The sequence below is a fragment of the Bombus huntii genome, unplaced genomic scaffold (genome assembly GCF_024542735.1).
Source record: "Bombus huntii isolate Logan2020A unplaced genomic scaffold, iyBomHunt1.1 ctg00000066.1, whole genome shotgun sequence".
NCBI lineage: Eukaryota > Metazoa > Arthropoda > Insecta > Hymenoptera > Apidae > Bombus > Bombus huntii.
The window spans coordinates 546,132-573,754 of NW_026099325.1; the positions used below are offsets into that span (position 1 = coordinate 546,132).

The window sequence follows — 27,623 nt, forward strand, 5'->3', positions numbered from 1 at the left end:
TAATTCTCGATCGTATGCGTTCTACTTTCGTTGCGCGGGGGATAGCGATTTCGTCATGAAACCTAGGGGCTGCCAAGTATCGTTGACGCGCTGTTGAAGTACCGCTCCTATGGCGTAATCGGAAGCGTCGACCTTCTCCTTGCTGGTAAAGGGATCGATATTCCTGGTCTGTAAGGTTGCTCTGTTGGCGAGAGCAGCCACCTCCGTATTGTCACTCAGAGCGGCTCTTAACTTGACCGCCACCTCGTTCACCGCCACCGACATGCCGAATTCAATGAATATATGGCCGGCTCTCGTTTTACGCACCCCCATAGCTCCTTCCAAGGTGCTCCTAGCTGCCATTATTTTCCTATAAACTTGAAGCCATTCACCGCCTTCTTCAACTTTATCTAGAATGGCTTCCTTCCATCTCCTATTCCTTGGTACGCCTCTCTCTTCGATAACAACCTGCCGGTTGTTACCCGGACGCACCATAGAGATAGCTTGATCTAAGGGAGCCCTCCTCTCCCTTTTCCTTCTTTCTATCCTCATCCAACCTTCAGAATCCTCACTATAATCCTGTTCACTCCTTACCTTCCTGATTTTCCTCCCACACGCCTCGGCGTATGTGGCCTCTCCTCTTCGGGGCCTCTTAAGTTCCACTACTCTCATTGTTTCAGCCGGCGATACCACTTTCCTTTTAGGCTATCCGCCTTTAGTCATCATCGCTTCTTTCATTCTTTCTGTCCTCTCTACCCTTCTTTCTATCTCAATAGGCTCTCTTCTTCTCTTTCTCCTTCTAGCCTTCTGCTCTCCACATTGTTCCAAGGAAGACAGGATGCCTTTAATCAAATTTCCTATCTCCCTAATCCCCTCTTCCTTATCTTTATCCAACTGAAATTTTTTGACTGAAACATTTAACATCTGCGCTGCACCCGCCAAGGCTTGTATGAACCCTTTCAGCTCAGCCCTGGAGATCATGTCGACCCGACTTTATTCCTTCATAATAGGAACTTACACCGAGCCGACCGTACATACTCTTAAACGATGCCGCATCGACGAGGCGAACCACCACATATGTTCGTCGCGACCCGCTAGCGCATGCGTCCTAACGTTACCCATCACGTAAATGGTGTCAGTTCTACACACGTGCGCGTCTTAATAGTAAATTTATTACGCGTATTACCGCTTCACAAAATAACGTCATCGCGAGTGTTATAATAACTCCGCTATAATTAAAGAAACGAATCTTGCTCGCATGGCCGCCCGAACCTGCAATATCTACGGCGGATAGTGAAGCGTTCCCAGAAAGTGCACGTGCGTGTTAGTATTTAGTGAATATTAATTAATTGATTATTTCTACAAAGCTCATTATCGCTTATGCATTTCCCGCAACGCGTGAATATCTTTCATTACACGTTCCTCAGTGTGCTGTTTGTTCATAATGACAAGGTGAAATACGACAGCAAAGTCGAACGCTACCGCTAATATCGCTATATACGCTAATATCGTCGCGTCAGTTATGGCGCGTTTCGACTCGCGGAATCTCTTTTCATATTTAGCCATCAGATATATCGCGATGAAATAAGGGAATACAGAGGTTAGGACAATTATCTAGTTTACTATTCGATGGAATTTTACTGCAAGTAATTTTTGAGTTACTTGTTTCTTGTTACTTGTTGTTGTTTATTTGTTTCGCTCTTCGTTAATATTCCAAATTCTCTTTTGTCATCGCTTTTTTAGCACTAACAATAAGCGTTGAGAGTAATCTTGATATGAACAGGATGATCAGAATTTTTACACGAAACGCAACAAGGTTGATTTGTGTTATCCTTACTTTCTTCGATACAGAAATCTGGATAAATACTTGCATCTGGATCGTAATTCATCTTTGAATTTAACGCTGCGACAGTCCGTTGCAATTAGAAGCAACATGACCTAAACGTTAGCAGGTCTTACATTGCATTTCGTTTGTCACATCTAATTTTTGGTGAAAAGTGAAGGCAAAATACTGAAAATCAACCGAAGATCAGAAATTGAAGAAAATTTCAGGCTGGCTTTTGACACTAATCTCACCAGGCCCGGTCAAATAACTGGTTTTAAAAGTTGAGAAATCAATTAATCGGAGAATATAAAAATTCACGTAAAGCTAAATGAACAAAAGATAAAACGATAAATGTACAATTTTAAATTAGATATTTAAACCAGTCATTTGACTAGGGGTGGTGAGGTTAGTGTTAATTAAATAGTTTAGTAGTCGTTGAGCGACATTTTGAATATTCATTCGTATAATAATTAGCAAAATAACTTTTCTTCGTTGATTCCTCCACCATAATTAATTTCCATTATTTATATCCTTCATTACACATTTCTTAATTCCCCGTTCGTTCAGGATATTTCTAAGAATAAAAATCATTAGATCGGTCAAAACTTCAGGTACTACGTCGTGATAATAAAAATGATATAGAGAAAATATCAATGGACTTCAAACTTTCAACCGTGAAAAAATTATTCTCTTACTACATTTTGGACTTAAAAATAAATATCGTTTCTCTTTTATTATTTTTATATTAGTATTAAAAGCGAATACGCACTCAAAAGGCGCTTAAGACTTCATCTGCATACTGGGTCATTGCGAAACAGTAATTTTAAGTAATTTTTCACTTTCTTCATGCTGTTGTTTCAATCTTGCTTTGTTTAACGAAATTAAGATTATAAAGTAAGGTAACTAAAGTAATAAGTTAGACAAATGTGTCTGTGATGTTGCCAGTAGGGCTACGAATTATTGTACGATATTTGTAAATATCGACGTAGAGAAAGAATTGTGCTGCGCAATTCGAAAGATTCCTGCTGCGTAATTCGAAAGAAAGTGCTTCGTAGAATAGGAATGTTTTTGTTGATGTATACATTTCTTTGTCTAGATCGTTAACTGCGAAGCTGCTTGTGCCATCGGCTCATTCCCCCCCCCCTTTCTCCCTCCATCACACTTTGTAAGTTACTCGGCGAAACTGACGTACAAGGAGTCATTTAGTCGTCTTATTTCGTACCGATAACATGGATCGTGTTGCGTCAGGTTTGCAACATATTGTAACGTATTGGCGGCGTCGGTCTTTTATTACTCTAATAATTTAATCCAATTAAATAATCACACGCGAAAATAATGAAATTTTATCACATAATTTTGTACGCGACGTTAGAGTTCTTGTTCGCCGATTATAATTTTAACGCTCACGGTAATGTGATCCTATTTCATATTCTTTTGAATATTCTTTTTCGGTATTAGAGTCAGTGCATCTCTCAAGAGGACAAAGCTTCTGCAGGAGCTCAAGAATGTAAGTAGTTTTACATATTGTATTTCAGTTTGTTCCTTTATACAATAAATTTATTATACAATAAAAATGATTGATAATTTAGAAAACTGTAAATGCCCTCTTTAATTGAAATAAAGTCTTAAAATCTTAACATTAAAGTACAATAAAACTGGCTGATACGCATCAAAAATCACTGAATATGTTGTTCTCAAACTTTTATATTAGAGTTCCAATTTACATATTTATTAGAGTTTAGTCTTTATTGTTGCTAAAGTTTCACGTTTGTTATTATGTGTTACCGATTTTAATATCTTATGTTTTGTTATAGACATATCACTACTTCAACTTCGTCATCTTCTTCAGGAGTGTTCTAACAGTGGCACAAAAGCCAAGTATGTAAGTATTTTTACATACTTACTTTCAGTTATGTCTATTCTGTATATTTTTCTTTGATCACTATCAATGAAGAAATTTGACTGAAAATTTAGGAGGATAGCATTTTCTGAGGTTATTTTTTCGTTAAAATAAAATAAGAGTTAAAGTCTTAATACCGAATTATAAAACAAATGACTAACATACTACAGATTATTTTAGATTTTACACATTCATATTAGTGTCTCAGTTTTTATACTTATCAAATTTTATTAGAATTTCAATCTTTATTATTGCTAAAGTTACTAAAGTTAATAAACCTTCATTTTTCATTATCTCCAACTTTTCAAATAGTCAGCGATCACTCATCCTGTTTTGTTTCGTAACAGATTTTTCGCAGTTTGCATTTCTACTATTAGCCTTTCGACGGTTCCTGTCTGATGTTAGTCTCCCGGATGAAATTCGCTGGGATAGCACAGCATCCACGGTAACGTTCTCTGTTTGTCTGCTTCGAACGGTGAGTCGCATGCATTTCTGTTCTTCTGGTCACTCAATTATGCCGTAGGATAAAAGACCCGAATCGGCACGGGTGACTGGTTGTATTACGTAGAATTCTTTGCGAGCATAGTGAACGCGGGTATCTTTTATACCCGTGAGTAGTAACGCTCTTTTTTTCAAATTTATTAGTTTAGGATAGGTCTTCTTGCACAGCGCGATGATAATAATTAGTTTTTTAATAATTAAGTTAAACATATACACTTGAGAATATATTCGCGTTATTTATAAATATGCATGTTAATATTCCGTATGAATATTTGCAAATGGCAAATATCTACACGAGTATACTTGATCTTTAGCAATGAATTAATCGTGACAATATTAACCCCTTAACCTACAACTACGGGCATAGCCCGTAGTACGATGATCGAACCAAACGTAAATATTACGGGCATAGCCCGTAGTACGATGATCGGACCAAACGTAAATATTACGGGCATTCTCAAACATAAATCGTAGGTTAAGGGAATAAGTCGCGTTCGTTTATTTCACTTCTCCTAGAATTTAAAATATCAGTTAATCAAAGCAATAATTTTGAACACTGCTTCTGCATTTTCGATTATGTGCTTTGATAAAGAGATTATCTGAGATTATTTCTTTCTTAGTAATATATTTAGAGTCAGTTATTCCATTTGATCGAGTCTCAGTCTTTTTCGCTACCTTCTTTGCAATATTAAAATTTCGTTCTGGCTTATTAAATTAATACAGCAGTGTTACTTAGTTACTATTAAATTAATAAAGTAGAGTTAATCAGAATCGAAGTAGTAAAATACAAAATGAAAGAGCGTTAGTCCGTTAAATAAAAATTACACAAACTAATCATCTTCTCAGATCAGGATTTTCAAGTTTAATCAGTGGAGGTGGACCTGTGGTCGGGTAGACGCGTTTTCGGGTGACCAATCTATTTCAGAGAATTTCGTTCGAATAATCGTCGGTAAAACTAGCGCGAATGAAACATGTCATCGTCTCTGCCTTTGCCCGTCGATTTTTTCGAATTTCGCGATCGTGATCGCGAGTGGTTTTCGAAACGAACGTTAATATTGCTCGAGCATGCACGTGCGAACAGACAGCGATCGCTATATGATCGTTGTTCATCCATGAGTACTTGGATCAGCTTCCGCGATTTATCTTTTTATTTCACCTTTGTACTTTATTTTTTGGTTTGCTATTTAGAAAGTCTCGAGCTTAGATGTAAGTTTCAGCGGGCATTGCGCCCGAAGGAAGAAGAGGCTATGAGCCGAAGAGACCCGGCAAACTGCCATAGAAGAGGACAACTATCAATGACTCCTCATCCTCTGGATCATCCAGGGCATGGGAAGTCATACTTGTTACTACTTTGTCACTATGCTCGCTTTTAGTATTTGTAGTAGTAGTAGTAGTAGTAGTAGTAGTAGTTCTTTTTTTGGCCGATGAAAGGGAAGGACGTAACGGGCTAGAACACAAACTAACCAGACGAGAATGGGTGGAGACAGCTCGGGGAAACGCCAGTTACTTGAGCGATCACCCCAGTTCAAGTACATAATAGTTATATCGACAGTGAAACTATGTCGTTACCGTAATTTTAAAAAAGTTATTCTGTTTTAAGGCGTGACGGAATATTAATTAGAGTAACCGTACGTAATTACTTTCATTGCTGTAACATTATAATGTAATGGGGAAACCCGATATGTGGAAAAAGAGCGTCCAATATCGCTTTTTTAAAGCATTGTCCGCTTTTAATGGAAATAAAATAATCGTTCTTTTCGGTGTCATTTTATTCTATATTAAAAATGAAGTTTGTGTAGCATCGGTTTTATAGCATACTCATAAATATCGCGATTCTATAAACGAAAAGAAATTCTAACTAACTTTGAATATCTCAAAATGATATTGCAGATAACTATTCGATTGTTGAAAGAAATCATTCTGAATGGCAAGATCGTGGCTTGAAAGTTAACATCTTGTCTTTGAACGTGCGTGTCATAAAACGACCTACGAAAATTCTCACAATTTTTGTTCCTCCCGGCGAAACAGTATTGACGTAAAAGAAATTTATCGTGGTTTACGTTTCACTTTAAACGTTAGGATAATAGTGCAAGGATAATAATATAGTAATCTAAAAACGGAAAGCTGATACCTGGTCGAAACAAAATTGTTTCTCAAAAATAGGATCTACTTATGACACGATGTATTTTGCATGAATTGGGACATAAAGGTCAATAACTGGGTCATTACATAATTTTAATGAGAAAAAGCGTCAGGTTTCAAAGCGAGCGTCTTTATGACTTTCGGTCTATAAAACTAAGCAAATCGCGAGAAGTCGCAGCTGCTTTTAGATTCTATAATTGCAGAAATGTATATTATATTGCATGTAGAAAGAAAAGATTCTTTTTAACATATTCCAAAAAAGTTACGTACCAGCATTCAAAGTATCACAAATTGCACCTGTTATCTAAATAATTAGTCGATTATTTTAATGTGACATTTTCAGTATTTCAAACAACTTGGAACATGATCATTTTGGCGGAAGAGAAGAATGATTATTAAAATTTAAATAAGATCAAATGGAGGAAAACTTATCATTCGTACGCATTACAATGTACAATTTACAAAATAATTTTCTTTCTCATTTTTGTCCTAATTTTCTAAATGACGTCTAGGATTTCGTGTATTTAAGCATTCAGTGTTTCTTAATTTTTTACATATGACACATACAGCATGAAGGGTGGGCGCAATCTGGATAGGGTTCAGCATACAGTGCTTGTGACGTTACTAGATTCTGCTGAGTCTTTTCATACACATGCAGCATATCTACATACTTGCTCAGTAAATGAAAATTCCACTTTCATAGTAAAATGTTTTAGCAATGTCGATCGTTATTTACAGTTTTTACTATGTCTCTTGCCAACACGCGCTACAAGTAACCCAAGGTGATAAAAATATACGGACTTCGGCGACCTGCCGATTCCAACGTTCCATCGATATAAACAGAAACCTATTTCTTCTACTTCGGACACTTATTACGACGTAAAATTTGTTGCCTACATTTTTATTTACCCTCGAACTACCTTGTATTAGGTGTCGTTGAAATCGTCCCAACACGCTCTGATATACTAGACATAAAAAAAAGTAGGGCAAATAATTAGCAAAAATGCAGACGACCTTAAAATCTTTGAAATCTTTTCACCCACGAAAGATTGTTACTACCACATTATGGCATCCTCCACGCTGTACATCTTTTGTACAGTATATACAGGGTGGTTGGTAACTTGGTGGTACAAGCGGAAGGGGGTGATTCTACGCGAAAAAGAAGTCGAAAATACAGAATAATCGTAATTGTATCGTTGGCGTCTGTTAGTCCAAATATCCGGTACATTCTATTAAAGTTATTTATTTAGAACAAATTGTACATATATGACGATAGTGTCGTTTGCAAACAAACTTTTTCCAACTGTTATTTTCTCTTTTATTTACATATGTAACATCTAGTGTATACATCGTGTAATATAATTTTGTATCAACGCGTCCCTAAATTTTGGAATGTAGACCATAAGCATCCACTGCCGATATGCCCAGCATGTTTCAGAAACCTTATTGCCTAATTATTATAATTTCGAACAAGAACAAAGCTGTCATAGCGTAATTTTATATTTATTTATCTTTCTATTCGACTTTGCTGTCAGTCAAGGTTTCGAAATATTTCCCTTCTATGATTGATTTCCATCGTTAACTTGTGTCTTAACATTACTGGATAAAAAAGAACCAAAGACTTTATATGTAAATATTTCGATAGTCTTTTGTCAAAGGTATAATGCTAAGAGAACGCAAACAAGCATATGCGTAACAATGTTGTTAGATACTTTCAAAGCAAGTTAAAGTCAGTAAAGTTGAAAAAAAAAAGGAGTAAGGACAAAAACCTGAAGATCGCAGCAAGGTTAAGCAATAGCATCCAGTTCTAAGTCCTTTCTCTTTACTTTTGTTGCTTCGTTTGATAGTTTTAACGACAGACACTCTTTTAACAAATTACTTGAATCGCTTCTTATTTTTTATTTCTGCAAACAGTTTATGTTAGCTATGCTCATAAAAAATACTAATAATTAATAATTTTAATAGGGGGAGAAAAGTTATTCCACTGAAATATAAAGTTCAATTTACCAATAAGCATTGAATGTTTTTAACTTTGCACTTATATTAATTTAAGACAACTATAGAATGTTATTAATTAAATAAATTTAAATAAATGCAATAAGTATCAATCTTACATGATATACTAAGATTCAAATATTTCCCTTCGTGTTAGAATTTGATTAAGTAGAAAGTTGTATTTTCTAATTTTATTAGATGATCTTTGAATTCTGTTTGTGAGCCGCTTAAACGTAAAATCCATGCTTTTGTGCTCAGAGGCACAGATAAATTAAGGTAAGAACTACTTTTCATAAATTATAATAAACGCATAGTACGTTTAATTATCATAAATACAAGATATGGTATAGTAAAAATCAGTAATTACATAGAGATTATTTCTCAGTAGCTGTAAATTGTTAAAAAGAGAAGACGATCACCTACAGGCGATGCTAGTACTGAAATGTTGAGGTTATTCGGTGTGTAAACAGAGAAAACACGTGGATAAATTGTAAGGTAGAAAATATATTTAAATAGAAGAGTAATAAGTAAAATTACAATTTGAGCTGGTCCAGATCCGCACGCTAGCTGTGTTACCTAATAACTTAAAAACCCCGAAGCCAACGTCGCCTGTCTACTGATTATGGCCTGACTTCGTCGCAGTCTTTTGTCTACGCGCTGTCGATGGCTTCAGTGCTTGAGAAAACTAAAAAAGACCAGATGTAGAGTTTTCTTAGAAGTGGTAACCACTTCAACACCCTCCCTAAAACTCTACATCCCTACAAACAATTATCTCAAATTTACAAATTATCTCTTAATATTTTCTAACTCTTGTCGTAAATATCTGAAAATTAATTTGTCAATGCCTTCTCAAGTACATTTGCCAGCCGCCTTTCTCTTTTCCATACAAATTAATTTATTACACAAAAAAAAAAAACTAGAAGACTAAACAGATCATGTAGAGTTTTTCCTCTTTTTTTTTGAGAAGTAATAATCACTTCGACACCCTCCCTAAAAACTCTACATGTTTACAAGCAATTACCTATTAATATCTTTTTTACTTTTGAAACCTAACTTTTTCCTTAAATATTCAAATCTCGGTTTTGGCAACGCCTTTGTACATATATCTGCCAATTGCTCTTCGCTTGTTACATACGTTATATCAATTTCGCCTCTATTGTATAAATCTCGCAAGAAATGATATCTTACGTCAATATGCTTACTTCTTTGATGGAATTCTGGATTCTTAATTAATTTCACGGCACTGGTATTGTCTACACATAGCATATACTTAAGGATCTCTAATTTACATTAAAGAAATATTTTCTTTAACCACATAATTTCTTTCGCTCCTGAGGCTGCACTGACATATTCAGCTTCGGTCGTAGATAGAGCTATACATTGTTGTCGCTTACATTGCCATGTGATGGCCGCATTCGCATACTTACATACAACGCCTGATGTCGACTTTCTTGTTTCTTTGTCGCCTGCATAGTCAGCGTCGCTAAAGGTTTCGAGACTGCCTGCTTTTGTATATAAGAGTCCCATGTCTGCGGTCCCTTTTATGTAGCGCAAAATTCGTTTGACTAATTTCCATTGATACTGGTTTGGATTCTCTAAGTGTCTCGCCGCTATATTTATTGCAAAACTAATATCTGGCCTACTTACGGTTTGTAAAAACATTAAGTTCCCTACGGCTTCTCTGTATGGTGCGTTACAATCATTATCGCCTATGTTACTTTCGTTCCAATTAGTCTCGATAGGTGTAGAAACACTGTTTGCCTCATTCATATTAAATTTTTCCAATATGTTTTCGATATACCTACTCTGATGAATGAATATTGAACCATCTTCTAATCTATTAATTTCAAGTCCAAGAAAACTCTTTACTTCTTTCGAACTCGTAATTTTGAATTCTTTATTTAAATCATCGAAGAATTTATCAATTAAAGATTCGTCTGAAGCTGCTACCACTCCATCGTCTACGTATATGGTCATCGACATTAATTTGTCGTCTTCTGTATAAATATAAAAACAAGGATCTGCGTTACTCTGATAAAATTTTAAGTTCGAGATAAATTTTGTGAAACGTTCCGTCCAACATCTTGGAGACTGCTTTAAGCCATATAGGCTTTTTAGCAATTTACAAACCCGATTTGTACCATCATCATAACCTTTAGGTTGTTTCATATAAATATCTTCTTCCAGACTTCCATATAAGAATGCGGTTTTAATGTCGAACTGTCCGAGGTGTAAATTATTTTTGGCTGCAATACTAAGCATTAATCTAATTGTGTCAAACCGAGCAACGGGACTATATGTTTCCTTATAATCTATGCCTTCTTTCTGTGAACACCCTTTTATTACAAGTCGCGCTTTGTATCGTTCCGAGTTGTCCGGATTTAGCTTTATCGTTAAAACCCACCTATTGCTAAGTACCTTCTGATCTTTAGGTTTTTCTACAAGTATCCACGTCTTATTTTCATGGTGCGATTTCATTTCATCATTCATAGCTGTTTCCCATAACTCTTTCTTTTCGGATCTCATCGCTTCGTTAAAATCCACCGGTAATTTTTCCGCTACGTACGTTACTGGGTTACCATAAAAATCGGTTCGTTTGATCTTATCTCTATCTCTCAATTGTCTCACATTGTCGCTAGTTCCATGAGGTTGTTTTTCATGTTCACTCTCTGCACTTTCATACGTACATGCTCTATCGCTCTGCGCACTCACATCTTCGCGCTCGACAATTTTCGGTAGACTTAATTTTACGAATTTCGCATTTTCTAGTTCAGGCTTAAATATTACGTCACGGCTTAATATTACATTTTTTACTGTTGGCACGTACACTCGATACCCTCGTCCGTAATCTAAATAGCCTACCAAATATCCTTTGTTAGCCTTTTTGTCAAGTTTTGTCCTTCTCTCCGCAGGTATGTGAGCAAAGCACTCAGTACCGAAAACCCTAAACTTTTCTAAATTCGGCGGTTTCCCGTACCACAGTTCATATGGTGTTTTCTTATTTTGTCTTGTCGGCCCCGTCTTATTTATGACATGTACTGCTGTGTTCATGGCTTCGGCCCATAAAAACAGCGGTAGATTTGGTTTCGAATATAGCATCGACCGACCTGCCTCTACTATTGTTCTATTTTCCCTTTCTGCGACACCATTCTGTTCAGGCGTGTATGGGACGTTAATCGTGTGCCTAATTCCCTGACTTCTTAGAAATTCCTTGACTTCTTTATTTTGGAATTCTTTCCCTCCATCACTATGAATTTCTTTAATTTTATCCTTAAATTGATTTTCAACTTCTAGGCAAAAGGTTTTTAGTTTTTCAGTTACTTCTGACTTACGTCGGAAGAAGTAAATCTTTGTGAATTTTGAAAAATCGTCTTTAAATGTCAGAAAATACAGTTTCTTGCCTAATGACTCGACTTCCATAGGTCCACATACATCCGTATAAATAATTTCGCGAGGTTTAGTCGCCCGCTTGATTTTCTCGTGAAAACTCGATCTATGCTGTTTCCCGTACGCGCAACCTTCACAGAAAAAGTTATTATCCTCTACAACTTTCATATTTGAATTCTTTAAGAATTCTTTAACATGTCTGATGTTCTGATGACATAGCCGTTCGTGCCATAACTGCAATGTGTCCGCGTTTGACTCCGCTCTATTGCTAAAATTACAAACTGACGGTATGATAACTCGCATATCTACTTTATACAAATTTCCGATAACAGAACCTCTTGCTATTATTTTCTGATTTTGTAAAAATATGCAAATGGTCCCTTCCTTTGAAATACAAAAATCTATGCCCCTTCTTGCGACAGATCTAATCAAAAACAGATTTCTTTTCATACCTGGTACGTTTAGAACATCGTTCATTGTACATATTACCCATTTGCCGTCCACAAAAGTCTCTACTCTGATTTTTCCTTTGCCGCACGCATCCATGAACGTACCATCGCCGATCTCTATCTTCACCGTGTTATCGAATTCTTCGAAAACGCTGAACCATTCCCGTCGTCCTGTCATGTGATCCGTAGCTCCTGAGTCGATTATCCAAACATCAGGGTTTGCCGTTTGTATCGCTGAGGTACTTCCTAATAGACCAATTCCGCTGTGATCCCGATTTTGGTTTCTAGGTTCCTGGTTGTCTCTACTGTTGCTTCTTTTGTTATTTTTAAAACAGTTTTTGCTGGTGTGGCCTTTCCTTTTGCATATAAAGCATCTAAAGCAATCCTTCTTTAGATGGCCAACTTTTCCACAGTTAAAGCAACTTGGTCCTTGTTTCTCGTATTCACGTTTACTTGACTGCTTCTGCTGTTCCCTTTTATAATTATTACCTTTTGTTACCAGTGCCACCGATGTTTCCTGGTCGTCTTTCTTCCATCTAATTTCTTCCGTCATCAGCCTGGTACTAAGCCTGTCTAAGGTCTTCTTTTCTTCTTCCACGGAATCCCACGCACTGTGAAAATGATCGAATTTGTTTGGTAACACCGATAAAATGCGTGTTATCAGCATTTTCTCGCCAATTTCACTCCCAAGGGCTTTCATCTTCGCCGCTATGAGTTCCAACTTTGATAGGTTGTAAGAGACATTTTCAGATTCTTCCCATTTAAAATCGAAGAACTGCTTCTGGACCATATTTAAATTCTCATCCGACTTCATGTCATATACTGTATTCAGCTTTTTCCACATTTCATGTGCTGTCGTGCAACATAAAAGAAGATCCAACGGTTTCTTTCCTACTGAGGTCACGATTAATTTTCTCGCTAATCGATCTGCTTTCAAAAATCTTCCACGAGCGATTTCTTTCTCCGCGCTGTTACCTGGATGACACAAATTCCCTTCACACACGTTGATCAGGTCGTCATCTTCCTCCAAAAGTGTACGCATAACAAAACGCCACTGGAGCCAATTTTCTTCGCCGCGTAACATCTCGACCTTCGCACTTGCTGATTCCATTTTAGCACTATCCCTTATGTTACTAAGCACAACACTTTAACAATTTATTCATTTCACGTTGCTACCTTGCAATTTACAGCCCTGGGCCCATAACCTGTTGAGGTTATTCGATGTGTAAACAGAGAAAACACGTGGATAAATTGTAAGGTAGAAAATATATTTAAATAGAAGTGTAATAAGTAAAAATACAATTTGAGCTGGTCCAGATCCGCACGCTAGCTGTGTTACCTAATAACTGAAAAACCCCGAAGCCAACGTCGCCTGTCTACTGTTTATGGCCTGACTTCGTCGCTGTCTTTTGTCTACACGCTGTCGATGGCTTCAGTGCTTGAGAAAACTAAAAAAGACCAGATGTAGAGTTTTCTTAGAAGTGGTAACCACTTCTTCAATTTCCACTTCAATTTCCAAATTTCAGTTTCCTAGCGGGATGGGTAAGTGAGAGTGAAATTTCGCTTGCAAAATTCCACTCGAACAGATAGACGGAAAAGTAATCTAAATAAAAAGCACGAATAAAAAAAGTTTGAGGGAAATCAGATGCGGTCGCGTAAAATTGATCACCGTGAAAAGTTTTGCGGAGTGTATTTGATGACAGTTAATTCCCGACACTATTTTCGTTCGAGGACTATCGAAGGTCGATCGTTTCCACAGATTCCTTCCGTCGTAAACCTCGTTCTTCCTTCTATCACTTTTCAAGGCATAAGGATCGAGAACGGGGTTTGCTGCCATTTCAAGCGCGCCCCTCATTACTCGTTCTCGTAAGTTCAACATTCGTTGAGCGCTTTGCTTCGCGGATGGCGAATCTTCTCAGCTTCTCCTGGTAGATTGTCTTCGTCTTCTTTCGTTTCCAATGGCAGCATCCGCCTTGGATGAACGATGCTGCTTCCTTGGAATCTCCACTATGTCGCCTATCCGCGTATTCCATTAGACCGACCTCAGTCAGAACTTTCTTTGTAAACATGGAACAATTTAAGCTATATCGAGCATGTATCACGCGTTATGTCGTCTGTCTTTGTCTTCCGCCACTATACTCATCGTAATTTTTATTCCAATATGGCTTATCGCGTAAAAGTTTGTTATCACAAACAAGTTGCTTGGTCGAAAACTCGAAACATCAGCAACTATGGTGGAGCTATCGAAAAGCTAGCTTCCTGTTGCCATGACCAAGAAATATGTTGTCAAGATCGTCATTCTGAACAACTTTTTCTTATACATATAATAGGCTCCGTTTTAGTTTTAGAGTTGTACACAAACGTATGTTTGATAGTGTATATGAATTTTCTTTTTATATTTTCTATAAAATTGTACATTAACATAACATAATACATTAATCGTACATTAGACATAACAAATCTACTGATTAAATACTTATTCGTGTAGCTTAGTATTTTTCCTTCTTTTTTAATGTTACTGGATTATAATCGCCTATTTAACTAACCTGGAATTCCTTGGAATTCAGAGATTGTAATTTTTGTTACTTTTTCCAATGTTTATAATGTATGATACTGTAATATCGTAAGGTAGTTTGAACTAGAGATCGGTTGAAAATAGAAAAAAACCGTATACGTCGACTTCCTGTGGTTCGTTTACATTTAAGAGTGCCAACGTGACTAAAGTCACCTAGTTCTTACATAGGTGTGAGGAAAACAATAGACAACGTTAGACGAGAAGCACGGTTTCGTTTTTCAAGGCGTCGAAGAGTAGAGTTGATAGGGGGGGGGGGGGGGGGGGGGTAAGATTAATTCGTACAAAAAAAGGCATGTTTTTGTGAATTTTTTCTGACGATACAGTTAAAATTTCTTTTTTAAAACCAATGGTGCATTAAAGTATGACATTCGAAGAATATTGTATAAAATTTTCACGGAGAAATATTAAAAAATACGGCAATGGCAGCAGTTATTCGGACGTGTCTCGGAAAAAAGTATAATTGCAGTGCCCCTCAGAACTTGGTGCTGTATCATCAGAAATCAAAAAGTTGAAGTTCATTCGTTAGCTAACAGCCTTCCCCAGGTAACGCTGCGAAGGTTTCTTTCGATATTTTAATTGTTAACTTTTTCGGAACACTTTGAAGGGAAAAACGCGATTTTGTGCGAAAATTTTCGGCTAATTTGTTATTTTAAAATAAAAATAATTAACGAATTTGAAAATCTTCTGTAGCGTTTCCTGGAAAATTATGTGCAGAAATAGTCTTCAAAATTTCAAAAGGATGGGTGCAGTAATTTTGAAGTAATTGAGGGCACCGACTTTGAAAACGTGAGTTGTGGGGAAAACGCTTTAAAGTTTTGAACACTAAAAAATCTGGTATAAAACTTTCATAAACGAATTTTATCGGCTTACCTCTTCACTAGCGTAGCAATTGTTGAGAAGACTAATAAAAAATCAATTATCCTATAATATTTTTCACGATCTTTCGTAACTTGATCTTCAACGGTCACTTTTATTTTTTTATCTGACGCGCTACTTGTTAAAGTGCCTTCGTATTATGCGGAGGTACAATTTTTCTAGGTCGATATAATCTCGATCTAGTTGATTGTCTATCAGATCTAGTAACTTTTAGGCATTTTAGTAATAATTTAACACAAAACTTAATGAAAATTGAATATTTACTCCTACACTAAATTTTTTACTCTACACTGACAAAATATACAGTACAGGTATAAGGAGGTTTGTACTTAAGTCGTTAAGTACTATAAATAGATCTGGAGGTAAGATTAGGTATTATATGGAGAAAAAAACGTCTGCGAAGTAACAATAGCACGCTTGGATCGGGTAGGTAATAAAATCCGACATGTACAAAAATACTCGTAACTTCGTCAATTTTGCTCCAATCGACTTGAAATTTTGACACAATATTCTTAAGATGTTATGCATTCAACTAAAAAATGCCAAAAAAAAAATTTTGACACCCTCCCCCCGCCTAATCGAGACACCGAAGAGTAGAGTCGAGAGAATTGATAGTGTTGTTAGAGAGAGAGAGAGAGAGAGAGAGTGTGTGTGTGTGTTAGATTCGTTGTGACGAGAGTGCTCAAATAACTGCAAAGTTAAGTAAATATAGTTTTCTGTCCAATTTATATTTGTATATTCAATTTAATATTAATAAATTCTGAGCAATCGGGAAAAAATTTCCATCTTTATTTTCCGATATTACAACACCAAACATAATTTTCAGTTCTTTCTGATTCTTTAATGACAGATGATTGACATTTTTTGTTTCACTGACGTGTGACAATCGCAAAAATTTTCAGGGTCCCATAATTATGTGTTGAAAATGACAACGTATGTTCTCGCTCGCCATCTACATGCTGACGGCTAGTTACAAAAGGGAATAAGTAGAAGATGTTACTAGACACGGCCGATAGACCAGATCGATAGTTTAAGACATCCTTTTCGTTCGTTCGTTCGTGTCCCTTCCAAGTATGTGCAATAAAGGTTTTTCGACTCCGAGAAGTGTGGTGTTTTTCATCCGAATAATAAAGTAATAACTAAGGCGATCCTACTTCTAAATATAGATATAACAACATTATGTTACCATAGTTTAGGAAGACCTGCCCTAAACATCTCAACTCAAAAGTTATAACAGTTAAAAGTTAGCTAAATTATTAGGTTGTTCCAAAAGTTACTTTCATTTTATGAGGAAATAGTAGATGCACGACATTTTTTGTTTTACATTATTTTACTGAATTATAATTATTAAATATAATCCAATAAAATAATATAATAATTTTAACAACAATTTTTAATAATTAGTTTTGATAATAATTAATCAATTATAATTCGAAAAGAGTCGAATATAAAACGAAAGGGATCAAGAAATGCTATGGGATACTTACGCTATAACGAATGTTCTAACGATCTTTCATTGTAGTCCAAACGTTTTTCCATTCTTCTCTTTGGGTTACGTAGCTCTTTCGTTATGTCTCTTTCTGTAATTTTTTAATTTTACAGAATACAACGTTAGCACAAACGTTGAAGAAATATGAAGATACACCCAGAGATAACAAAATATAAAGCTTCAAGAGTGGAGATATATACTCCGAGATAACGAGATAAAAAATAAAACGTTGGATGCCTTGAACCCTAGTAACAACGCAAGAACACACACTGTCTTTTAAGTTCCAATAAAAAGTTTGTGAAACTCAGAATGAGTATTATGAGCATGGATGCTATTTAAACGTCGAAATCTATGTAATAATGTAAGGCAATTACTTTTTAACTTTTGGGATGCAATGTATAGGAATCGATGTATCTACCTGTTTGATTCGCATTATTAAAAATCTTGGAAGTAACTTTATCAATTCCAAGACAGATTTCCTGATGTACACACATCATCGAGAGATAAATGTCGCCTGTTTTGTATAAACAGTTTTTGTTTCGATAGATAAAGTCTCGAAAGAATTCACGAATTGAATTTCTGAAAATTTATGAATTTATGAAAATTCATATCTCGTGTTAGAATCAACAGATTCATTATCAAGGAGAATATTATAACCTGCATTAAAGAAAATCCTGCATCACAGCGCCAGATGATCACTGTTTTATCTAGAGATACTAGCAAAGCTATTATCTATTAAATCTAAAATATTCATTCTTGAATCGATGATAACAAGATCTATGAATGATGTGGTTTTGGAACAAAATGCGATATAGGATCTATGAAGTTGAAGCTGCAACTGTTTCTGGCTGTCATGCATTCATTCGTTGACTCCTCATTTCTTCCCGTTTGTATCTCTTCAGATATCTTCTTCTTTCGAACAGTTTCACTCATGAAAAGCTAAATATCGTAGGATACGCGAAAGGAACAGAAACTCAATCGGATAGAAAAAGGCAAATATAAAACAATACAAAAACTATGTATATTATATTAATATCTCGAAATATAACATCCGTTTCGGTTCATATAGAACCGAGGAGAACAACAAAATTAAATAAAAAAAACTCTACGATTATTGTTACGCAAATTGCCAAATTCCATATGTTCGAAATTGAGATCTCCTGCAATAAAATAACAATTATTTAAAAAGATATATAATATATATATATATATAAATATATATATATATATATATATATATATATATATATATAATAATAGAAATAATATCTATAATAATATATATGATATAAATTATACAAGTACGTCTAATTCATTGGTAAACTCGGTCTTTGCTGAACAAGTTGCATAAACAGAAATAATAAAGACTCTAGTATTCTTGGCGATTCTGATTCCAACTATTGCGAACTTTATTTTAGTTCGTTTTACTCCGCTACTAATACTTACGAATCGTATTTATTTGTTTCGCTCTTCGTTAATGTTGAAGTGGTTACCACTTCCATGAAAACTCTACATCTGGTCTTTTTTAGTTTTCTCAAGCACTGAAGCCATCGACAGCGCGTAGACAAAAGACAGCGACGAAGTCAGGCCATAAACAGTAGACAGGCGACGTTGGCTTCGGGGTTTTTCAGTTATTAGGTAACACAGCTAGCGTGCGGATCTGGACCAGCTCAAATTGTATTTTTACTTATTACACTTCTATTTAAATATATTTTCTACCTTACAATTTATCCACGTGTTTTCTCTGTTTACACACCGAATAACCTCAACAGGTTATGGGCCCAGGGCTGTAAATTGCAAGGTAGCAACGTGAAATGAATAAATTGTTAAAGTGTTGTGCTTAGTAAAATAAGGGATAGTGCTAAAATGGAATCAGCAAGTGCGAAGGTCGAGATGTTACGCGGCGAAGAAAATTGGCTCCAGTGGCGTTTTGTTATGCGTACACTTTTGGAGGAAGATGACGACCTGATCAACGTGTGTGAAGGGAATTTGTGTCATCCAGGTAACAGCGCGGAGAAAGAAATCGCTCGTGGAAGATTTTTGAAAGCAGATCGATTAGCGAGGAAATTAATCGTGACCTCAGTAGGAAAGAAACCGTTGGATCTTCTTTTATGTTGCACGACAGCACATGAAATGTGGAAAAAGCTGAATACAGTATATGACATGAAGTCGGATGAGAATTTAAATATGGTCCAGAAGCAGTTCTTCGATTTTAAATGGGAAGAATCTGAAAATGTCTCTTACAACCTATCAAAGTTGGAACTCATAGCGGCGAAGATGAAAGCCCTTGGGAGTGAAATTGGCGAGAAAATGCTGATAACACGCATTTTATCGGTGTTACCAAACAAATTCGATCATTTTCACAGTGCGTGGGATTCCGTGGAAGAAGAAAAGAAGACCTTAGACAGGCTTAGTACCAGGCTGATGACGGAAGAAATTAGATGGAAGAAAGACGACCAGGAAACATCGGTGGCACTGGTAACAAAAGGTAATAATTATAAAAGGGAACAGCAGAAGCAGTCAAGTAAACGTGAATACGAGAAACAAGGACCAAGTTGCTTTAACTGTGGAAAAGTTGGCCATCTAAAGAAGGATTGCTTTAGATGCTTTATATGCAAAAGGAAAGGCCACACCAGCAAAAACTGTTTTAAAAATAACAAAAGAAGCAACAGTAGAGACAACCAGGAACCTAGAAACCAAAATCGGGATCACAGCGGAATTGGTCTATTAGGAAGTACCTCAGCGATACAAACGGCAAACCCTGATGTTTGGATAATCGACTCAGGAGCTACGGATCACATGACAGGACGACGGGAATGGTTCAGCGTTTTCGAAGAATTCGATAACACGGTGAAGATAGAGATCGGCGATGGTACGTTCATGGATGCGTGCGGCAAAGGAAAAATCAGAGTAGAGACTTTTGTGGACGGCAAATGGGTAATATGTACAATGAACGATGTTCTAAACGTACCAGGTATGAAAAGAAATCTGTTTTTGATTAGATCTGTCGCAAGAAGGGGCATAGATTTTTGTATTTCAAAGGAAGGGACCATTTGCATATTTTTACAAAATCAGAAAATAATAGCAAGAGGTTCTGTTATCGGAAATTTGTATAAAGTAGATATGCGAGTTATCATACCGTCAGTTTGTAATTTTAGCAATAGAGCGGAGTCAAACGCGGACACATTGCAGTTATGGCACGAACGGCTATGTCATCAGAACATCAGACATGTTAAAGAATTCTTAAAGAATTCAAATATGAAAGTTGTAGAGGATAATAACTTTTTCTGTGAAGGTTGCGCGTACGGGAAACAGCATAGATCGAGTTTTCACGAGAAAATCAAGCGGGCGACTAAACCTCGCGAAATTATTTATACGGATGTATGTGGACCTATGGAAGTCGAGTCATTAGGCAAGAAACTGTATTTTCTGACATTTAAAGACGATTTTTCAAAATTCACAAAGATTTACTTCTTCCGACGTAAGTCAGAAGTAACTGAAAAACTAAAAACCTTTTGCCTAGAAGTTGAAAATCAATTTAAGGATAAAATTAAAGAAATTCATAGTGATGGAGGGAAAGAATTCCAAAATAAAGAAGTCAAGGAATTTCTAAGAAGTCAGGGAATTAGGCACACGATTAACGTCCCATACACGCCTGAACAGTATGGTGTCGCAGAAAGGGAAAATAGAACAATAGTAGAGGCAGGTCGGTCGATGCTATATTCGAAACCAAATCTACCGCTGTTCTTATGGGCCGAAGCCATGAACACAGCAGTACATGTCATAAATAAGACGGGGCCGACAAGACAAGATAAGAAAACACCAAATGAACTGTGGTACGGGAAACCGCCGAATTTAGAAAAGTTTAGGGTTTTCGGTACTGAGTGCTTTGCTCACATACCTGCGGAGAAAGGGACAAAACGTGACAAAAAGGCTAACAAGGGATATTTGGTAGGCTATTTAGATGACGGACGAGGGTATCGAGTGTACGTGCCAACAGTAAAAAATGTAATATTAAGCCGTGACGTAATATTTAAGCCTGAACTAGAAAATGCGAAATTCGTAAAATTAAGTTTACCGAAAATTGTCGAGCGCGAAGAGGTGAGTGCGCAGAGCGATAGAGCATGTACGTATGAAAGTGCAGAGAGTGAACATGAAAAACAACCTCATGGAACTAGCGACAATGTGAGACAATTGAGAGATAGAGATAAGATCAAACGAACCGATTTTTATGGTAACCCAGTAACGTACGTAGCGGAAAAATTACCGGTGGATTTTAACGAAGCGATGAGATCCGAAAAGAAAGAGTTATGGGAAACAGCTATGAATGATGAAATGAAATCGCACCATGAAAATAAGACGTGGATACTTGTAGAAAAACCTAAAGATCAGAAGGTACTTAGCAATAGGTGGGTTTTAACGATAAAGCTAAATCCGGACAACTCGGAACGATACAAAGCGCGACTTGTAATAAAAGGGTGTTCACAGAAAGAAGGCATAGATTATAAGGAAACATATAGTCCCGTTGCTCGGTTTGACACAATTAGATTAATGCTTAGTATTGCAGCCAAAAATAATTTACACCTCGGACAGTTCGACATTAAAACCGCATTCTTATATGGAAGTCTGGAAGAAGATATTTATATGAAACAACCTAAAGGTTATGATGATGGTACAAATCGGGTTTGTAAATTGCTAAAAAGCCTATATGGCTTAAAGCAGTCTCCAAGATGTTGGACGGAACGTTTCACAAAATTTATCTCGAACTTAAAATTTTATCAGAGTAACGCAGATCCTTGTTTTTATATTTATACAGAAGACGACAAATTAATGTCGATGACCATATACGTAGACGATGGAGTGGTAGCAGCTTCAGACGAATCTTTAATTGATAAATTCTTCGATGATTTAAATAAAGAATTCAAAATTACGAGTTCGAAAGAAGTAAAGAGTTTTCTTGGACTTGAAATTAATAGATTAGAAGATGGTTCAATATTCATTCATCAGAGTAGGTATATCGAAAACATATTGCAAAAATTTAATATGAATGAGGCAAACAGTGTTTCTACACCTATCGAGACTAATTGGAACGAAAGTAACATAGGCGATAATGATTGTAACGCACCATACAGAGAAGCCGTAGGGAACTTAATGTTTTTACAAACCGTAAGTAGGCCAGATATTAGTTTTGCAATAAATATAGCGGCGAGACACTTAGAGAATCCAAACCAGTATCAATGGAAATTAGTCAAACGAATTTTGCGCTACATAAAAGGGACCGCAGACATGGGACTCTTATATACAAAAGCAGGCAGTCTCGAAACCTTTAGCGACGCTGACTATGCAGGCGACAAAGAAACAAGAAAGTCGACATCAGGCGTTGTATGTAAGTATGCGAATGCGGCCATCACATGGCAATGTAAGCGACAACAATGTGTAGCTCTGTCTACGACCGAAGCTGAATATGTCAGTGCAGCCTCAGGAGCGAAAGAAATTATGTGGCTAAAGAAAATATTTCTTGAATGTAAATTAGAGATCCTTAAGTATATGCTATGTGTAGACAATACCAGTGCCGTGAAATTAATTAAGAATCCAGAATTCCATCAAAGAAGTAAGCATATTGACGTAAGATATCATTTCTTGCGAGATTTATACAATAGAGGCGAAATTGATATAACGTATGTAACAAGCGAAGAGCAGTTGGCAGATATATGTACAAAGGCGTTGCCAAAACCGAGATTTGAATATTTAAGGAAAAAGTTAGGTTTCAAAAGTAAAAAAGATATTAATAGGTAATTGCTTGTAAACATGTAGAGTTTTTAGGGAGGGTGTCGAAGTGATTATTACTTCTCAAAAAAAAAAGAGGAAAAACTCTACATGATCTGTTTAGTCTTCTAGTTTTTTTTTTTGTGTAATAAATTAATTTGTATGGAAAAGGGAAAGGCGGCTGGCAAATGTACTTGAGAAGGCATTGACAAATTAATTTTCAGATATTTACGACAAGAGTTAGAAAATATTAAGAGATAATTTGTAAATTTGAGATAATTGTTTGTAGGGATGTAGAGTTTTAGGGAGGGTGTTGAAGTGGTTACCACTTCTAAGAAAACTCTACATCTGGTCTTTTTTAGTTTTCTCAAGCACTGAAGCCATCGACAGCGCGTAGACAAAAGACAGCGACGAAGTCAGGCCATAAACAGTAGACAGGCGACGTTGGCTTCGGGGTTTTTCAGTTATTAGGTAACACAGCTAGCGTGCGGATCTGGACCAGCTCAAATTGTATTTTTACTTATTACACTTCTATTTAAATATATTTTCTACCTTACAATTTATCCACGTGTTTTCTCTGTTTACACACCGAATAACCTCAACATTTCAGTACTAGCATCGCCTGTAGGTGATCGTCTTCTCTTTTTAACAATTTACAGCTACTGAGAAATAATCTCTATGTAATTACTGATTTTTACTATACCATATCTTGTATTTATGATAATTAAACGTACTATGCGTTTATTATAATTTATGAAAAGTAGTTCTTACCTTAATTTATCTGTGCCTCTGAGCACAAAAGCATGGATTTTACGTTTAAGCGGCTCACAAACAGAATTCAAAGATCATCTAATAAAATTAGAAAATACAACTTTCTACTTAATCAAATTCTAACACGAAGGGAAATATTTGAATCTTAGTATATCATGTAAGATTGATACTTATTGCATTTATTTAAATTTATTTAATTAATAACATTCTATAGTTGTCTTAAATTAATATAAGTGCAAAGTTAAAAACATTCAATGCTTATTGGTAAATTGAACTTTATATTTCAGTGGAATAACTTTTCTCCCCCTATTAAAATTATTAATTATTAGTATTTTTTATGAGCATAGCTAACATAAACTGTTTGCAGAAATAAAAAATAAGAAGCGATTCAAGTAATTTGTTAAAAGAGTGTCTGTCGTTAAAACTATCAAACGAAGCAACAAAAGTAAAGAGAAAGGACTTAGAACTGGATGCTATTGCTTAACCTTGCTGCGATCTTCAGGTTTTTGTCCTTACTCCTTTTTTTTTTCAACTTTACTGACTTTAACTTGCTTTGAAAGTATCTAACAACATTGTTACGCATATGCTTGTTTGCGTTCTCTTAGCATTATACCTTTGACAAAAGACTATCGAAATATTTACATATAAAGTCTTTGGTTCTTTTTTATCCAGTAATGTTAAGACACAAGTTAACGATGGAAATCAATCATAGAAGGGAAATATTTCGAAACCTTGACTGACAGCAAAGTCGAATAGAAAGATAAATAAATATAAAATTACGCTATGACAGCTTTGTTCTTGTTCGAAATTATAATAATTAGGCAATAAGGTTTCTGAAACATGCTGGGCATATCGGCAGTGGATGCTTATGGTCTACATTCCAAAATTTAGGGACGCGTTGATACAAAATTATATTACACGATGTATACACTAGATGTTACATATGTAAATAAAAGAGAAAATAACAGTTGGAAAAAGTTTGTTTGCAAACGACACTATCGTCATATATGTACAATTTGTTCTAAATAAATAACTTTAATAGAATGTACCGGATATTTGGACTAACAGACGCCAACGATACAATTACGATTATTCTGTATTTTCGACTTCTTTTTCGCGTAGAATCACCCCCTTCCGCTTGTACCACCAAGTTACCAACCACCCTGTATATACTGTACAAAAGATGTACAGCGTGGAGGATGCCATAATGTGGTAGTAACAATCTTTCGTGGGTGAAAAGATTTCAAAGATTTTAAGGTCGTCTGCATTTTTGCTAATTATTTGCCCTACTTTTTTTTATGTCTAGTATATCAGAGCGTGTTGGGACGATTTCAACGACACCTAATACAAGGTAGTTCGAGGGTAAATAAAAATGTAGGCAACAAATTTTACGTCGTAATAAGTGTCCGAAGTAGAAGAAATAGGTTTCTGTTTATATCGATGGAACGTTGGAATCGGCAGGTCGCCGAAGTCCGTATATTTTTATCACCTTGGGTTACTTGTAGCGCGTGTTGGCAAGAGACATAGTAAAAACTGTAAATAACGATCGACATTGCTAAAACATTTTACTATGAAAGTGGAATTTTCATTTACTGAGCAAGTATGTAGATATGCTGCATGTGTATGAAAAGACTCAGCAGAATCTAGTAACGTCACAAGCACTGTATGCTGAACCCTATCCAGATTGCGCCCACCCTTCATGCTGTATGTGTCATATGTAAAAAATTAAGAAACACTGAATGCTTAAATACACGAAATCCTAGACGTCATTTAGAAAATTAGGACAAAAATGAGAAAGAAAATTATTTTGTAAATTGTACATTGTAATGCGTACGAATGATAAGTTTTCCTCCATTTGATCTTATTTAAATTTTAATAATCATTCTTCTCTTCCGCCAAAATGATCATGTTCCAAGTTGTTTGAAATACTGAAAATGTCACATTAAAATAATCGACTAATTATTTAGATAACAGGTGCAATTTGTGATACTTTGAATGCTGGTACGTAACTTTTTTGGAATATGTTAAAAAGAATCTTTTCTTTCTACATGCAATATAATATACATTTCTGCAATTATAGAATCTAAAAGCAGCTGCGACTTCTCGCGATTTGCTTAGTTTTATAGACCGAAAGTCATAAAGACGCTCGCTTTGAAACCTGACGCTTTTTCTCATTAAAATTATGTAATGACCCAGTTATTGACCTTTATGTCCCAATTCATGCAAAATACATCGTGTCATAAGTAGATCCTATTTTTGAGAAACAATTTTGTTTCGACCAGGTATCAGCTTTCCGTTTTTAGATTACTATATTATTATCCTTGCACTATTATCCTAACGTTTAAAGTGAAACGTAAACCACGATAAATTTCTTTTACGTCAATACTGTTTCGCCGGGAGGAACAAAAATTGTGAGAATTTTCGTAGGTCGTTTTATGACACGCACGTTCAAAGACAAGATGTTAACTTTCAAGCCACGATCTTGCCATTCAGAATGATTTCTTTCAACAATCGAATAGTTATCTGCAATATCATTTTGAGATATTCAAAGTTAGTTAGAATTTCTTTTCGTTTATAGAATCGCGATATTTATGAGTATGCTATAAAACCGATGCTACACAAACTTCATTTTTAATATAGAATAAAATGACACCGAAAAGAACGATTATTTTATTTCCATTAAAAGCGGACAATGCTTTAAAAAAGCGATATTGGACGCTCTTTTTCCACATATCGGGTTTCCCCATTACATTATAATGTTACAGCAATGAAAGTAATTACGTACGGTTACTCTAATTAATATTCCGTCACGCCTTAAAACAGAATAACTTTTTTAAAATTACGGTAACGACATAGTTTCACTGTCGATATAACTATTATGTACTTGAACTGGGGTGATCGCTCAAGTAACTGGCGTTTCCCCGAGCTGTCTCCACCCATTCTCGTCTGGTTAGTTTGTGTTCTAGCCCGTTACGTCCTTCCCTTTCATCGGCCAAAAAAAGAACTACTACTACTACTACTACTACTACTACTACAAATACTAAAAGCGAGCATAGTGACAAAGTAGTAACAAGTATGACTTCCCATGCCCTGGATGATCCAGAGGATGAGGAGTCATTGATAGTTGTCCTCTTCTATGGCAGTTTGCCGGGTCTCTTCGGCTCATAGCCTCTTCTTCCTTCGGGCGCAATGCCCGCTGAAACTTACATCTAAGCTCGAGACTTTCTAAATAGCAAACCAAAAAATAAAGTACAAAGGTGAAATAAAAAGATAAATCGCGGAAGCTGATCCAAGTACTCATGGATGAACAACGATCATATAGCGATCGCTGTCTGTTCGCACGTGCATGCTCGAGCAATATTAACGTTCGTTTCGAAAACCACTCGCGATCACGATCGCGAAATTCGAAAAAATCGACGGGCAAAGGCAGAGACGATGACATGTTTCATTCGCGCTAGTTTTACCGACGATTATTCGAACGAAATTCTCTGAAATAGATTGGTCACCCGAAAACGCGTCTACCCGACCACAGGTCCACCTCCACTGATTAAACTTGAAAATCCTGATCTGAGAAGATGATTAGTTTGTGTAATTTTTATTTAACGGACTAACGCTCTTTCATTTTGTATTTTACTACTTCGATTCTGATTAACTCTACTTTATTAATTTAATAGTAACTAAGTAACACTGCTGTATTAATTTAATAAGCCAGAACGAAATTTTAATATTGCAAAGAAGGTAGCGAAAAAGACTGAGACTCGATCAAATGGAATAACTGACTCTAAATATATTACTAAGAAAGAAATAATCTCAGATAATCTCTTTATCAAAGCACATAATCGAAAATGCAGAAGCAGTGTTCAAAATTATTGCTTTGATTAACTGATATTTTAAATTCTAGGAGAAGTGAAATAAACGAACGCGACTTATTCCCTTAACCTACGATTTATGTTTGAGAATGCCCGTAA

General features: G+C 35.9%; 1 long non-coding RNA gene across 1 annotated transcript; it reads left to right on the forward strand.

Moving 5' to 3' along the window:
- Positions 1-2,979: 2,979 nt before the first annotated feature.
- LOC126876147 (uncharacterized) lies at positions 2,980-4,494 on the forward strand. Its single transcript, XR_007693953.1, has 3 exons — positions 2,980-3,311; positions 3,619-3,686; positions 4,052-4,494. It is a non-coding gene; the product is annotated as an uncharacterized LOC126876147 (long non-coding RNA).
- Positions 4,495-27,623: the final 23,129 nt, after the last annotated feature.